Raw genomic sequence first — 16397 nt, 5'->3', positions numbered from 1 at the left:
ATATCCTGCTCATTCTATTTGTACTTACAGTTTCTGTATTAAATTACTCTATGTAATAGTTTCTCTTTTTTTATATATTTTGAATTTTTTACATTTTACTAAATTACTTTTGTTAAAATCTATCAAGGAGATGTCAACAAATAATGAGCCTCTAATCTGTCACCATTAAACTGCTCCAATCCTACCATTCTACTACTTAGAGACCATTCAATTGCCTATGGAATTAAACATATACTTTTTTCATGGAACACTGCATCAAAAACTAATGATGTAATATATGGTGATTAACATAACAATAAAAAATTAAAAAAAAAACATATACTTTTTTCTAGATGACCTCTAGGACAATGATTTCTAGACTTTTGGATCTCATGTACTTGTAAAATCTTAAAATGAAGTAGGGAAATTCATATGTGGTTGCAAATGTTTTATTTTCCCAAGTAAGGCCATTAAGGAAAATAAATACTATCTAATAGAATTATCAGTTCATTAAAAAATGTTAAATCCAAAAAAGTAAGAAATGACTGCTATGATATTCTTTCTAATTCTAAAGTTCAATTTTAAATGCTGATTGTTTAGAGGTGATAATTACCTCTCTACGTTCCTTTATAATAATCGCCACCATACTTAGCACAGTGCTAAATATGTAAGTGGTGCTCAGGAAATATATATTTTTTCCAGGAAATATTTTATTTTTTGAAAGATTTTATTTTTAAATAATCTCTACACCTAATGTGGGGCTCGGACTTATAACCCCAAGATCAAGAGTCACAGGCTCCATCGACTAAGCCAGCCAGGCAACCCCATGAAGTATTTTAAAATTGATATTCTGGTTGTTTTATTCATTTATTTATTTTTAAATTTTTAAAAAAGATTTTATTTTTAGGTAATCTCTACATCCATTGTGGGGCTTGAACTCAAGATCGAGTTCAAGAGTCTCATGCTCTACCAATTGAGCCAGCCAGGTGTCCCATTCTGGTTGTTTTAGACTCATGTGTTATCTGGCACAGCAGTAGCTGCTTAGTAAATGTTTGTTGAAGGAATGAGTGAATAAATGAATGAATGCTTTTTGTTAGTATATCCAGAGTTCAGACAGTGATTTTTGTCATTTTGAGCAGGTAGGTGTATGATCACCAAGCCTGATGCATGGATTCTTCTCTACATCTGTCAATGTGCAACTATAAATAAAACAGCCATACTCAATGGAAATATACATTTTGATTACAAATGGTTATATTTCTGCTACTGATTAATTAGTTCATTTTATGTAGGTAATTTTAATAAGTACTTAATATATTTCCAATTTAGCTTTATTCTTTTTCAAAAAGATTTATTTATTTATTTTAGAGAGACAATGTGGGGAAGGGCCGAGGGAGAGAATCTTCAAGCAGACTCTACACTGAGCACAGAGCCTGACCTAAGACTCGATCTCAGGACCCATGAAATCATGACGTGAGACGAAACCAAGAGTTGGGTGCTCAACCGACTGAGCTACCCAGGCACCCCTAATTTTTATTCTTGAATGTGAACTGATCAATAACTTTGTAAGCAGTTTTGATATCTTTCATTTGTTCCATTCTAGCCCTTAAGTACAATAATCTTTTCTTTAACTACCTAACATATTGACATTGAAAAGGTGATGTGAAAGTTCAGGTAACTTCTTAGGGAAATGATACATGTGTTTAAATGTTTTTCAATCTTGCTTTGATCAGCAGCTTGCATGCTTCTGTTGACTGCTGAATTGGATACAAGTGACTTGGCTCATTACTCTTTCATTGAAAATTATAGCAATTAGGATCAAGAAACCACAAATGGATCTAGGTCCCACCACAAAATTAAAAAAAAAGGTAAAAGTAATATTAGCTCACTGAAAATATTCAAATGATACAGAAGTATTTAAAGTAAAAAAAGTCCCCTCTGGACCATCCCCTTTCCGTACTTCTAAGAAGACTCTTGTTAACAATGTGGTATTTTATTCTGATACACACCCATATACATACAAATTTTTACATAATTATATATTTTTAAAAATTATGGTAAAAAACATAACATAAAACTTACCATTTAAACTACTTTTAAGTGTACAGTTTAGTAGTATTAAGTATATTCACATTGTTATGCAGCACATCCCCAGACCTTTTCATCTTGCAAAACAGAAACTCTATATACCATTAAACAACTCATTTGTCCCTCCCCTCCGCCCCTAGTAACTACCATTCTACTTTCTCTTTCTATGAATTTGACTACTTCATACACTTCAAAAAAAATAGGATCAATCTACATCTACTTTTTAAGTAACGTGCTTTTAGAAATTTTACCATGTATGAAGAATTTTATTCCATGTCCCCATTTTTTAAAAAAGTAAAATTTGTTTACTTTCAGTTCCTAACCCATTAATTTATTATGATTATAAAAATACCACATTCTTGGGGAGCCTGGGTGGCTCAGTTGGTTGAGCATCTGACTTGAGCTCAGGTCATGATCTCAAGGTCCTAGGATTGAGCCCCGCTTCGGGTCTGTGATCAGTGGGGAGTCTGCTTGTCCCTCTCCCTCTGCCCCTCCCCCTGCTTGTGCTCCTCTCTCTCTCTCAAATAAATAAATAAAATTAAAAAAAATATTTTTATACATAATTTTTAATAGCTGTAAAATATCCCATTCTTTCTATTACCATGATTTGCTTTAAGCATTCCCTTTGTTGGGCTTTTAGATTGTTTCCAGAATTTTGCTATTATAAACAATTCTGGCACATCTTTGGGGATAGTCAACATTTTGCATTACTTCCTAAGGATGGACTCCTAGAAGTATTAGTACTGGGTCAAAGGGTGAGATGATTTATAAGGTTTTTGATTCATATAGCCAAGCTGATTTCCAGAAAGGACCAATTTATTTCCCAAAATGAAGTGAACGTAAATGTTCATTTCATTGCACTCTGACCAGTACTGGGAATGAAAATAAATTACAGTACTTTCCTATTTGTTTTTGGAGATGGTATTTCATCATTTCCAATATTTTAAAATATAGAGGTTATTCTCTTCTCCTTACTTGTTCTTTTTATATTGGCACATTTTATGTTTTAACAAATTCCCTGCGTAGAATCTAGTATACATGGGAAGAAAGCTAACAAATTTAGGATCTATGATTCTTGAATGTAAATAATTTGTCAAAACTTGAAGTAAGTAGCTAATAGTGCTATATGAGGAGTAATAATGTTTGTAGCTGGAATAGAGTCCTCATGTATCAGATTGCAAACATTGTTAAATTATACTAATACCTCTTTACCACTATCTCTATAGAAAAGAAATCTGAAATGGCACTACCAGGAAAATTCTGCATAAATTCCTACAATAAAGAAGCTAGCAAAAGCAAGTTTTATTGTGAGGTAAAGAACAAGAGTTTTATTTAAATGAGTGAAACATTTCCATTTAATTTTAATGTCTTTAAATGATAGATTTCCCACTGTTAATAGCAGTAATCCCCATGGAGAGTAACGTTCTTGTTAAAGTCATAATAGATCTCTGTTCACTCATTTAACAGCTTGAAGGTATACTTTTTAGACAGTAGAATGGTAATTAATCTTTGATGCAATATTTCTTCAATGACTTGTGAAAAAGCAGGGGTTTTGTTAGAGTATTGTTACAACTGGTGAACTTGTGGAATTACTACTATACATTTTAAAGGGACTTTAAAAAATTTTATCTATTTTTTAAAGATTTTATTTATTCTTGACAGAGAGAGAGTGTGTACAAGCAGGGGAAGCAGCAGGCAGAGGGAGAGGGAGAGGGAGAAGCGGGCTCTCTGGGATCATGATCTGAGCCAAACGCAGATGCTCAATCGTCTGAACCACCCAGGTGCCCCTAAAATTTTTTTTTTAAAGATTTTATTTATTTATTTGACAGAGAGAGACACAATGAGAGAGGGAACACAAGCAGGGGCAGTGGGAGAGGGAGAAGCAGGCTTCCTGCCGAGCAGGGAGCCCGATGCAGGGCTCGATCCCAGGACCCTGGGATCATGACCTGAGCCGAAGGCAGATGCTTAACAACTGAGCCACCCAGGCTCCCCAGGAACTTTAAAATTTTTCATTAGAGATTACCATTTACAAATTAACAGTCATGTTTACAAATTAACAATTTTTTTCTTTACAATTATAAATCCTAATTTGTGGCTACAGAAAGAATTACGTGCCTTTGCATGTCCACACTATGCTTCTCATTGAAAATGTAGGTCAAACTGTTATTTGATATTTAGCAAAGTGTTTTAATATACTAATAGTCTAATTTATATTCCATGACCAATAATCTTAGTTATAATCCAAGAATATATTTCTATTAAATTAAAATTTCACGTATTATATTAGAAAAGTAGGCTAGTTGAACTGGGTCTTTATATTAGTTTACATTCATTTTCCATTTTCGCTAAGTCTCAATATATTTTATAGATATTTTCCTAATTCAACAGTTATTATTATTCGTTTTGAAAGAGAAACCAAGATGATATATGTTAAGTGGCTTTCCAGGGTCATAGAGCTAAGAGGAAGATATTAAGATTGCTGACTCAGTCCTTATCCATTAGACCAAACTGTTAGTATATAATGATGTATACCAGTTGTTAACCTTTTGGGGCCTCTGGAAAACACATATGTGCATATGAAAGGGGGCGTGTTCTAAATCAATGCACAGCTAAACCAAGACTTGATTGAGGAAGAACTCATTAAAAAGGAAGCATTGATAACTATAGTAGTTTTCATTGACTTATCTCAGCATACTTGGAAAGTATTATGATAAATACTGTAATTTCCTTTTCCTTATCAAAATGCAAGAATGGATATATTTTTAAAAAGAAAACAACTCCATAATTATATTACTCTGACATTACATTACTCTCACTTGTATATAAAGTGCATTACTGTTTGTGGATTGTTTTTCAGGCTTTGCTCACATCCATGATTTTTTTAAACATAAGTTCAATAATATACATACAAGTTACTATTTTTATAATTTATATTACATTGAAGTTTAGGTAATTTCCTAAGGACTCATATGAATTGAAAATTCATAAACTGACAAACAAGTCTAAGCATTCTTACTCATAAGTTTAAGGCATACAAGTCTAAGCATTCTAATAATCTGTTGCATACTGAAACTATTTTGCAATACAGACTATTTTGTGAAACATGTTTGACTTCTTACTGATAAACTGCTGGAATCATGTAATTAATTCTTTAGGTATAGTTGTGAAAGGAGAACAGCAATACAGAAATTCTTAATGATATATATATATCATTAAGAATTATATATATACATATATATATGCATATATATAATATATGTATATATATATATATATATATGTATTTTTAAGAGAAGTAGAGTGGGAGGAAGGAGGGACAGAGGGCAGGGGAGAGAAAGAATCTTAAGCAGGCTCCATGCCCAGCACGGAGCCCGACATGGGACTTGATCTCACAACCCTGAGATCATGACCTGAGTCAAAACTGGACATTTAACCAACTGAGCCACCCAGGTGTCCCTCAGTGATGTTTCAGAATAGTCAGGCATGAACCAGCCACCTGGGGCAAAAATGGCAGGGTGAGAAGGAATACGACTGATCAAACTGAAGTTTTTGAAATGGTCATTATTGTGAGACTCTGGGTGGGTCTAGAGAGGAAGTCCAGGCTGGTGGGCACTCCATGGCAAATGAAGTTGAAGACATGCCAGTAAACTTATATGTACCTTGAAAATCCCATGTGGGGATATTGTTCTTCAACAGCCATGCAAAGCCCAGGTACAGAGAATCTAGGAGCTTGTGGTATTTGAAAACTGGCGTGGTCAGTTTGGTATGACAAAACCCTTGCCTCAGCATTTAGGATCTGCTGCAAGATCCTCTTCCCTGAGAGGGGCCTGACAAGAGCCTGGCAGGGTTACAATCCCCAGGAACTGATATACCAACTCAGATTCAGAGAATGAGACCATCAAGGATTCACTTACCACAAATGGAGATCTGGATAGACACTGACCTATGGAATAAGACCAAAGTGCCCTTGACAAAAGTGGGCCAGTTGGGCCCGTCAGAAGAGGTAAATTGAACTTGGTTCTATACTATTGAGTTAAAACTTGTTAAATCATTATTGTCTAAGGTTAGGATTGATTGTAGAGACAAGGGTCAGAATTGAGCGTAAGAATGGGAGAGTAGGGGGAGGGCGTGAGGATGAGAGTGGGATGAAGTCACTTTAAGCTCTCTGGAAGCGGGAGAGAGGGTGGGGGGCCTGTCAGGGGTGGATTGAGGGGATGCAGCTGAAGCACACTGGGGGTTTTCAATATTCTTTACAACTCAAAATAGGAAGTCAGAAACTTATTTCCTAGTTTTGGGGATACTTGGGGTAAAAATTACCTGAGATTTTTCCATAAAGATGCACAAGTATTTAGGCAAAATAATATAGTTATTATACCAGCTATGTGAAAGCTGCAGTTGCCATTTTTTATTATTTTTTTTATTTTTATTTTTATTTTTATTATTATTTTTTTAAAGATTTTATTTATTTATTTGAGAGAGCGAGAGAGTGAGAAAGAGAGAGAGAGCCCAAGACGGGGTAGGGTCAGAGGGAGAGGCATACTCCCTGCTCAGCAGGGAGCCCGATGTGGGACTCGATCCCGGGGACTCCAGGATCATGACCTGAGCCGAAGGCAGTCGCTTAACCAACTGAGCCACCCAGGCGCCCTGCAGTTGCCATTTTGTAATGGCTTGTCTCTACACCCAATGTGGGGCTCAAACTCACCCCCCTGAGACCAAGAGTTGCACCTTCTTCCGACTGAGCCAGCCAGCCACCCCTTTTAATGGTTTGTCTTAATGATCAAATCAGCTTTTAATTTTTCCTGAGATAATCTCTTTTTCTGGATAAGTACCTGAAGTTGCTTTTATTTAGTGAGTATTATAATGATGTCCATGATTTGACTTTCCCCTTTTCGTCTTCCATTCTTTTTTTTTTTAACTGAGATATATAATTGATGTATAACATTATATTAGTTTTGGGTGTACAGTGTAATGATTTGATATTTGTGTATATTGTGAGACGATCACCACAATAACTCCAGTTAACTTCCATCCAAAAGAATAGTTAGAAAATGTTTTTGGTTGTGATGAGAACTTTTAAGATTTACTCTCTTAGCAACTTTCAAATATACATAGAGTATTATTAATTATAGTCACCATGCTGTGCATTACATCCCCAGGACTTATTTTATAGCTGGAAGTTTGTACTTTTTGACCCCCTTTGCCCATTTATCCTATCTCCCACCCCCCACCTCTGGCAACCACCAATTTGTTTTCAGTATATATGAATTTTTTTTTTTTGTAAGTGAGATGATAGGGTATTTGTCTTTGTCTGTTTGCCTTATTTTGTTTAGCAGAATGCCCTTAAGGTCCATCCATGTTGTCACAAATGGCAAGATTTTCTTCTTTATGGCTGAGTAATATTCCATTATATAGATATATATCAATATATATAGATTTATATATCTTTTTAAAAAAACTCTCTTTTTTATTTTTTAATTTAATTTTATTTTTTTTTTAAGATTTTATTTATTTATTTGAGAGAGAGAGAATGAGAGATAGAGAGCACGAGAGGGAAGAGGGTCAGAGGGAGAAGCAGATTCCCCGCCGAGCAGGGAGCCTGATGCGGGACTCGATCCCGGGACTCCAGGATCATGACCTGAGCCGAAGGCAGTCGCTTAACCAACTGAGCCACCCAGGCGCCCTCATCTTTTTTTAATGTTATTTAAAATCAATTAATTAACATCTAGTGTATTATTCGTTTCAGAGGTAGTTTAGTGATTCATCAGTTGCGTATAACACCCCGTGCTCATCACATCCCGTGCCCTCCTTAATGCCCATCGCCCAGTTACCCCATCTCCACCCCCTCCTCTCCTCCAGCAACCCTCAGTTTTTTCCCTATGGTTAGGAGTCTCTTATGGTTTGTCTCCTTCTCTGATTTTGTCTTATTTTATTTTTCCCTCTCTTCCCTTATGTTCATCTGTTTTTGTATCATATCTTCTTTATCCATATGTCTATCAGTGGACACTTGGGCTGCTTCCATAATTTGGCTATTGTAAATAATGCTGCTATAAACATAGGGGTACGTGTATCCTTTTGAATTTGTGTTTTTGTATTTTTTGGGTAAATATCCAGTAGCACAATTAATTACTAGATTGTAGGGTGTTCTATTTTTAATTTTTTGAGGAACCTCCATACTGTTTTCCACAGTGGCTGCACCAGTTTGCATTCCCACCAACAGTGCGCGAGGGGTTCCTTTTTCTCCACATCCTTGCCAGCACTTGTTTGTGTTTTTGCTTTTAGCCATTCTGACAGGTGTGAGGTGATATCTCATTGCCGTTTTGGTTTGCATTTCCCCGATGATGAGTGATGTTGAGTGTTTTTAATTTTTTGAGGAAGCGTCATACTTTTTTCTATATTGATGGCATCACTTCACATCCCCACAAATAGTGCACAGGGGTTCCCTTTTCCCTCCACATCCTCACCAACTCTTGTTATTTCTTATCTTTTTTTATTAACTAGCCATTCTAACAAGTGTGAGGTGATATTTCCTTGTGGTTTTGATTTGCACTTCCCTGATGATTAATGATGCTGAGCACCTTTCTGTGTACCTATTGGCCATTAGTGTGTCTTCTTTGGAAAAATGTCTATTCAGATCCTCTGTCCATTTTTAATTGGATTGCTTGTTTTACTGTTATTGAGGACTATTTTTTCAAGAATGTTGGTATAGCAAACAGCCTCAGAGGAGGGTATCTCTCTCTGGAGCAGAAAGAAAAGATTGAGGCTTTCTAAACTTAGAGTTCCTCTTCTTTAACACAACCCACTCTGTGTGCAGGTGTCTCCTGGCCCCTCTTGTGTCACCCTGTGGGAATTGGGACTTGAAGACCTGGCACAAGAAAACGATCCTCTTGCTACTGCTATTCTGTGGGTAATAAACTGTCCTTTGTCTCTAATCCAGGAGTCTTGTGTCTTCTGCTAACATCCAAGAAATTGTGGCATGCTGACTTGTTTGTTTGCAAACAGGGTAAGTCTCAAACCCTTCATATTTATTGCCATCTGATGACAGTTATAAGTAACTATACAAACGTGTCACTACTAAACAACAACAACAACAACAAAAACCGAACATGTCACTACTATAACTACTACTACTAGTACTATTATGAATTCAGTTGAAATTTAATTTGTGCATTTGAGAATTTTTCTCCCAAAGAATATTCTAAGATTAAAATCAGCAAAAGCAAAAGTAGGCATCACTGGATCTGGTCTCATTGATTTCAAGGTAGACTGTTTTAATCTTTAATTAAAAGTAAATTATAATTTTATCTCAATGTACCATTTAATTGTTTAGTTCTATTGTAAACTGATTTCTTAAAACTATGTAGCCTATTTGAACTCAAAATGTATGCGCATAGAATTCTTTTTTCTAGCATAATGATCCACACTTTCAGGGAATATATAAGTTTTTTTTCTGGTGTGATGATGAGGTTGGATTTATTACTATTTTTATAATAGCTTTATTGAGATTTAATTCACACACTATGCAATTCACCCATTTAAAATATAAAAGTTCAGTGGTGTTTAGTCTAAGAATCACGTAACTTGGTGTAACAAGAAGCATGTAATAAGACGTGCCAAATTCCAAGTTTCCCTTTCTTCTACCCTAACTTAGCCCATTTTCTCTTTTTTTTTTTTAACCTCTTGAACCTTCCTTAACCTTTTTTAAGTATTTCAGGAGTGAGACACCCTTACAAGCCATAGAATTTTAAGGTGGCAGATAATTGCAAAGAGATACAATGCACCCTAATGATAACATTTAGCACTTAGGCAGTGCTTTAAGAACATTAACCAATTGATTTGCACAGTACCCCCTGTGAAGCAGTTAAGTAGCATTTTCTCTACTTTCACAGTGAGAAAATGTACAGACAGAAGCTAGTTGACTTTCCTGAGCTATTAAAGCTAGTGAGATCTTAATACAAATTAAAACTGCCCTGTATTCAAACTTTTGAAACTGGCTCCATTCATGATAGTTTATTTGAGGGTCCTTGGAAAAGGTGTATTTTTTAGGCTGTGTGTCTCACGTATATTCATATTATATATTTGTTTTGCAAAGCATATTATTGACATTCCCTTATCTAAAAGATAGAAGTCCTTTTATTGACCAAATGCTTTGAGTTAAATGATCTTTCATAGCAATCACAAGATTATTGTCCTAAGAAGTAGGCCTATGTGACAAACTATTTTAGTTATAATAAAATGAGATGGGGTCAAATATTAGTTTGTATTAGTTTAAGGATCAGTAGTAATGTTACTATCTTACTCTTTTCTTTTTTTTAAGTAGGCTCCACATGGAGTCTAACGCAGGGCTTGCCCTCATGACCCTGAGATCAAGAGTCGGACGCTTAACTGACTGAGCCACCCAGGCAACCCTATTTTACTTACAGCTAAGTTTAATATGATGAAATATTGGAACTTTCCATATCAAAATGATGCAAAGCTCATTTACTATCAGTTTCATTTCTAAATAATTTCTGACTTATCTATTGTGGAGTGGTGATGAATTGTGTTAAACTATTTCTCTCTCTCTCTCTCTGTCTGATTCTCCTTGCATCCATGAGGGAGATGCTTATTGGAATAAGATATGAAATTGTGACTAGAACAAGGCCAAAAGACTTTTTTAAGGAGTGAGCCCTTGGCCTCAAGTGCTTATACAAATAAACTGAGCTAATCAGCTGCAGTGCTATTGCAGTATGGTACAACTTGGCAATTGCTTCTCAGTAAGTCAATTATGTTATTGTGTCACTGGTATAACAAACTTTTATTGAGCATTTATTATATGTAGGCAACGTTCTAGATTCTGAAAATAAGAGGTAAAAGAAACATACTTCTTGAAAGAACTAGATGATTATCTATAGCTAGCGAGTAATTTCAAAATTCCTTAGTTGTGAATCAAAATATAAGACTTCATATACGAACCATATTTTTGTGTAAAAGGTTTCAGTGCATATCCATGGACAAAATAGCCAGTGTTCTCTAGGAATGAGCAACCTTGTCAGCTTGTCACTGTTTCTCCTGTTGGTGCACTGGAACATGTATGTGCCAAAGAAGTGGTGTGTTTTCACAGAAAGGAACTGGTCTAGCTTCATGGCATTTTGTTTCCTCTTAAAATAGCATCACTAGCAGATCTTATCCTTGACCAGATTTGGGCACTTGATAAGACATTTGGATCAGTTAGATGTGAGTGGACAAAATCAGTGAAAAAGCATAATGGGGCACCTGGGTGGCTCACTTGGTTGAGTGTCTGCCTTTGGCTCAGGTCATGATCCCAGGGTGCTGGGATTGAGCCCTGCTTAGTATGGAGCCTCTTTCTCCATCCGCCGCTCCCCCTGCCTGGTGCACTTTCTCTCTCTCTCTCACACATAAATAAATAAAATCTTAAAAAAAAAAAGAAAAAAGAAAAAGCATATTAGTAAGATTAACTTGACAAGTAAGAACAATGACAATGGTCAATAAAACAGGTCTTATTCAAGTGCTCTAAAGGGAAGATTTAGGCTTGGAATAAATTCAAGGATTTGACTTCTTTTTTTCCTCAGTAAAAACTGCTCTCTATGTAAGTTAAATCAATATACATGTTACTAGAAAGAGAATGGGAATTACAACCTTCCCTAAGAGATGCGCTTTAAAAAATACATGACAAATACCTGAAAATGAGAAACAAATATTTTGAATTTAATATTCAAGGTAACATAAATCACTTACATTCAAAATGTGACCTTATGGATTTCTGACCAAAAGAAAAGAAAGGCTTTTTTTTTCCTTAAAAAATTGTTTTTTCCTAGTAGGAAACAATTCAGTAGCCTGGGCTACAGTTGAAAAATTTGTTAACCTTAGCATCTGATGGTAACCTAGAAAAGTACTTAAACTTGCTGAATACATGGGCAAAGATGATTCTTTCAAACAAAGCAATTTTATTTAAGAACGATAAGGTTCAGAAGTAAAAGTAAAAGGTAGCTCCGGATTCTGAAATAGGCTAAAGATAACATCAGCATTATGACTCAGAGAGCTAGAACAGGTCCTCACAGTGGTTGACAACATATCTGAATAACAAAAGGGGAAGGAGTGACTTTTTGTATTCACTGGTTAAAATTATTGGGGTTATTTTAAGTACAGGCAAACAAATCTGGTTAATTTTTTTTCTTGGTTGTCTAACAAACTGTTTAAAATATAACATAGCCTAATTTAATTTGTTTATTTATATTAAAAAAATGACCAATTTCAGCACCTATATACAATAATGAAGTAATATAATCTAAGGATGTAATATTCATAGCTTTTATGTAGCTATTTTTTGCAATTTATGTAGCTTTTTAACTACTGTTCAAAGTTCATTTTTCTTTTTATTTTCAAAGTAATATGTATTTATTATATGATATTTGGAAAATACAAAATAAGAAGTAAAAATACTCAGTAAATATTTACTCTCAAATAACCATAATTAGTATTTTGGTATACTTCCTTCTAATCAATTTTTTTTGTGAGTAGATGTTTCCTTTTTACATACTTGTCAAATCAGATGTATAATTTTGGTATTCATTTTTAAAAACAGTTTATGCATTTTATTATTTTTTAAGATTTTATTTTATTTACTTGAGAGAGCGAGAGAGAGTGCACGCACATGAGTACGGGGAGGGGTAGAAGGGGAGGGAGGGAGAAAATCCCAAGCAGACTCTGTCCTGTGCTCGAGCCCCACTCAGGGCTTGATCCCAGGACTGTGAGATCATGACCTGAGCCGAAACTGAGAGTTGGACACTCAACCAAGCCACCCAGACTCCTTATATATATATTTTAAAGTAACCTCTACACCCAACATGGGCCTCAAACTCACTACCTCAAGATCAAGAGGCACATGCTCTACTGACTGAGCCAGCCAAGTGCCCCTCATGTTTTTCTTTTAATATTATATCTTAAACATTTCTCGTGTTGTTGGCTTTTACATCATCTTTTAAAATAATTTTCATGATTTAAAAATGGTATATAATATTTTATTAAGTTAATGTGCAGTAATTTACTCAGCCATTTTATTTTGTTGGGTGTTAAAATTATTTCACGTTTTATACCATTGTAAATAATATTTGAACAATGTTTTAAAAATTATTCTATGTTGGGGTGTCTGGGTGGCTTAGTCGGTTAAGCATCTGCCTTTGGCACAGTCATGATCCCAGGGCCTGGGATAGAGCCTCACATCAGGCTAGGCGGGGAACTTGCTCAGAGGGGAGTCTGCTTCTCCCCCATGGAGGGGGGGGTCACTCTCATGCTCTCAAATAAATAAATAAAATCTTAAAAAAATTTAAAATTATTCTATGTTCACAGTTTTTCCTTGAGATTGATAACTAGAAATATAATTAGTGAGAAGGAAAAAAATGAAAAAATTTAAGGCTCTTGATTAATACTGTCAAATTGCTTCCCAAAGAATATGTAGCACTTAAAAAAATGTTTTCACCTTTATTGTCTAACTTGATGGCATAGCAAACTACAGTTAGGCAGGACAGGTATTGTTATGCCCATTTGCTAGATGAGAAAATTGAGGTATATAAAGTGTGAATGTCTCACCCAAATTCATTTATGTGATCATTAATTGAGTCTGAACTAGGTGATATGAGAAAAACAAAATGAAGAAACTAAAAATTGAGCTGAAGAGATAGATGTAGACACCAATAACTATAGAACAAAGTGACATGGGAGCAGCTGCAGAAGATACTAGAAGGGCAATGAATGAGTGCCCAGAGTTTGGCCTTGCACTTGGCTGTGCAAGGCTGGAAAGAATGTTCATGAGGCATGGTGTGGAGTTAGAGGGGAAGATGGAAAGATGAGGCAGGGTATTCCAGACAGGGCAAGCCAAATGGATGAGGAGAGACTGCAAGAGGTGATATTTAAAGAATAATTTTTAGCAAAATAAACGATGATTTTTGTGTTTTAAATATACTTATTCTCTTCTTAGGCTCTATTAAAAGGATTTTGCTAAAAATATTGTTTCATCTTATCCTATTGTTGGCTTTTAGTAAAGCACAAAGCATTAATATGTGATGATACTTTATTTTTAAAAATTATTTCTTTATTACATTAAGATACCTAAGAATAAACCTAACCAAAGAAGTAAAGGATCTGTACTTTGAAAACTACAGAACACTTATGAAAGAAATTGAGAAGACACAAAGAAATGGAAAAACATTCCATGCTCATGTATTGGAAGAACAAATATTAAAATATTATTAAATGTCTACGCTGCCCAGAGCAATCTACACATTCAGTGCAATCCCTATCAAAATACCATCAACAGAGCTGGAACAAATAGTCCTAAAATTTATATGCAACCATAAAAGACCCTGAATAGCCAGAGGAAAGATGAAAAGGAAAACCAAAGCTGGTGGCATCACAATTCCGGACTTCAAGTCAAATTACAAAGCTGGTAATCATCAAGACATTATGGTACTGGCACAAAAACAGACACATAGATCAATGGAACAGAATAAAGAACTCAGAAGTGGACCCTCAACTCTATGGTCAACTAATCTTCAACAAAGCAGGAAAGAATATCCAATGGAAAAAAAGACAGTCTCTCCAATAAATGATTTTGGGAAAATTGGACAGCCATGTGTAGAAGAATGAAACTGGACCATTTTCTTACACCATACACAAAGATGAATTCAAAATCAATGAAAGACCTAAATGTGAGATAGGAACCCATCAAAATCTTAGAGGAGAACACAGGGAGCTACCTCTTTGACCTTGGCTGCAGCAACTTCTTGCTAGACATGTCTCCAAAGGCAAGGGAAACAAAAGCAAAAATGAACTCTTGGGACTTCATCAAGATAAAAAGCTTTTGCACAGGAAAGGAAACAGTAGGCAAAACCAAAAGACAACCTACGGTATGGGAGAAGATATTTGCAAATGTCTTATCAGATAAAGGGCTAGTATCCAAGATCTATAAAGAACTTCTCAAACTCAACACCCAAAAAACAAATAATCCAGTCAAGAAATGGGCAGAACAGACATTTCTCCAAAGAAGACATACAAATGTCCAACAGACACGTGAAAAAATGCTCAACATCTCTCGGCATCAGGGAAATCCAAATCAAAACCACAATGAGATACCACCTCATACCTGTCAGAATGGCTAAAATTAACAAGTCAGGAAACAACAAATGTTGGCGAGGATGCAGAGAGAGGGGAACCCCACTGCTGGTGGAAATCCAAGCTGGTGCAGCCACTCTGGAAAACAGTATGGAGGTTCCTCAAAAAGTTGAAAATAGAGCTATCCTATGACCCAGCAATTGCACTACTAGATATTTACCCGAAGTATACAAACGTAGTGATCCAAAGGAACACCTGCACTCCAGTGTTTATAGCAGCAATGTCCACATTGGCCAAACAATGGAAAGAACCCAAATGTCCATCAACAGATGAGTGGATAAAGAGGATGTGGTGTGTGTGTGTGTGTGTGTGTGTGTACACACACACACACACACACAAATATTACTTGGCCATCAAAAAACGAAATCTTAGGGGCGGAGCAAGATGGCGGAGGAGTAGGAGACCTAGATTTCATCTGGTCTCAGGAATTCAGCTGAATAGGGATCAAACCATTCTGAACACCTACGAACTCAACAGGAGATCGAAGAAGAGAGTAGCAACAACTCTCTGAACAGAGAAGCGACCACTTACTGGAAGGTAGGATGTGTGGAGAAGTGAATCCAAGGCGATATTCAGGAGGATAGATGGCGGGGGAGGGGCCTCCGCCGGCCGCTTCTGGTAAGTGATAGAGCCACGGAGCACAAAATCGGACCTTTTAAAGGTTGGCTTGGCTGAGGGACGTCGCTGCAGTGGCTAAGCAGGGGGTGGAATCCTCCTGGGACAGTGGGGTCTCAGGACCCTTGAGGTCACAGAAAGACCGGGGGTGCCTGAGTGTGCCAGAGCTCCCAGGTATCAGAGCGGGGAAGCCGGCTGCAGAGATGGAGCCGAGGCGCAGGCTCTCAGCTCGGGGTTGCCATAAACTGTGATCCGTGGCCCAGTCGGGCCACTACTCCTCCAGCATGAACCCAACAAGCGGCAGAGCTGGGGAGACTCCCCTTCCTTCCCGGGGAGGAGCGGCGCAGAAACGAACCGCAGGGATCTGCTGGGTTTGGGGACTCCACACGGGGTCGGGTGCCAGAGATAGAAACGCTCGGTCACAGGCCGGGTGAGCACGGAGTGTGGCCGGAGACCAGGGAGACGGGAGTGACTGCTTTTCTCTGGGGGCACACTGAGGAATGGGGCCCCGAGTTCTCAGCTCCTCCGGGTGGAGATTGGGAGGCCAC

The 16397-nt window shown here is 36.7% G+C and overlaps 1 protein-coding gene across 1 annotated transcript in view; it reads left to right on the top strand.

The window, feature by feature from the left end:
- Positions 1-16397, top strand: part of LOC141373775 (uncharacterized) — a 149958-nt gene that overhangs the window by 29369 nt on the left and 104192 nt on the right. The window contains exon 4 of the mRNA XM_073898546.1: positions 9002-9067. The gene's annotated coding sequence lies outside the window, so the exon portion shown is untranslated. The remainder of the gene's footprint in view (positions 1-9001; positions 9068-16397) is intronic.

The sequence above is a fragment of the Callorhinus ursinus genome, unplaced genomic scaffold, assembly GCF_003265705.2.
Source record: "Callorhinus ursinus isolate GAN/ISIS: 27379988/994484 unplaced genomic scaffold, GSC_fseal_2.0 scaffold12, whole genome shotgun sequence".
NCBI classification, from domain to species: Eukaryota; Metazoa; Chordata; class Mammalia; order Carnivora; family Otariidae; genus Callorhinus; species Callorhinus ursinus.
Note: the sequence above shows the minus strand (reverse complement) of the source record. Positions and strands in the feature narration are given on the sequence as shown.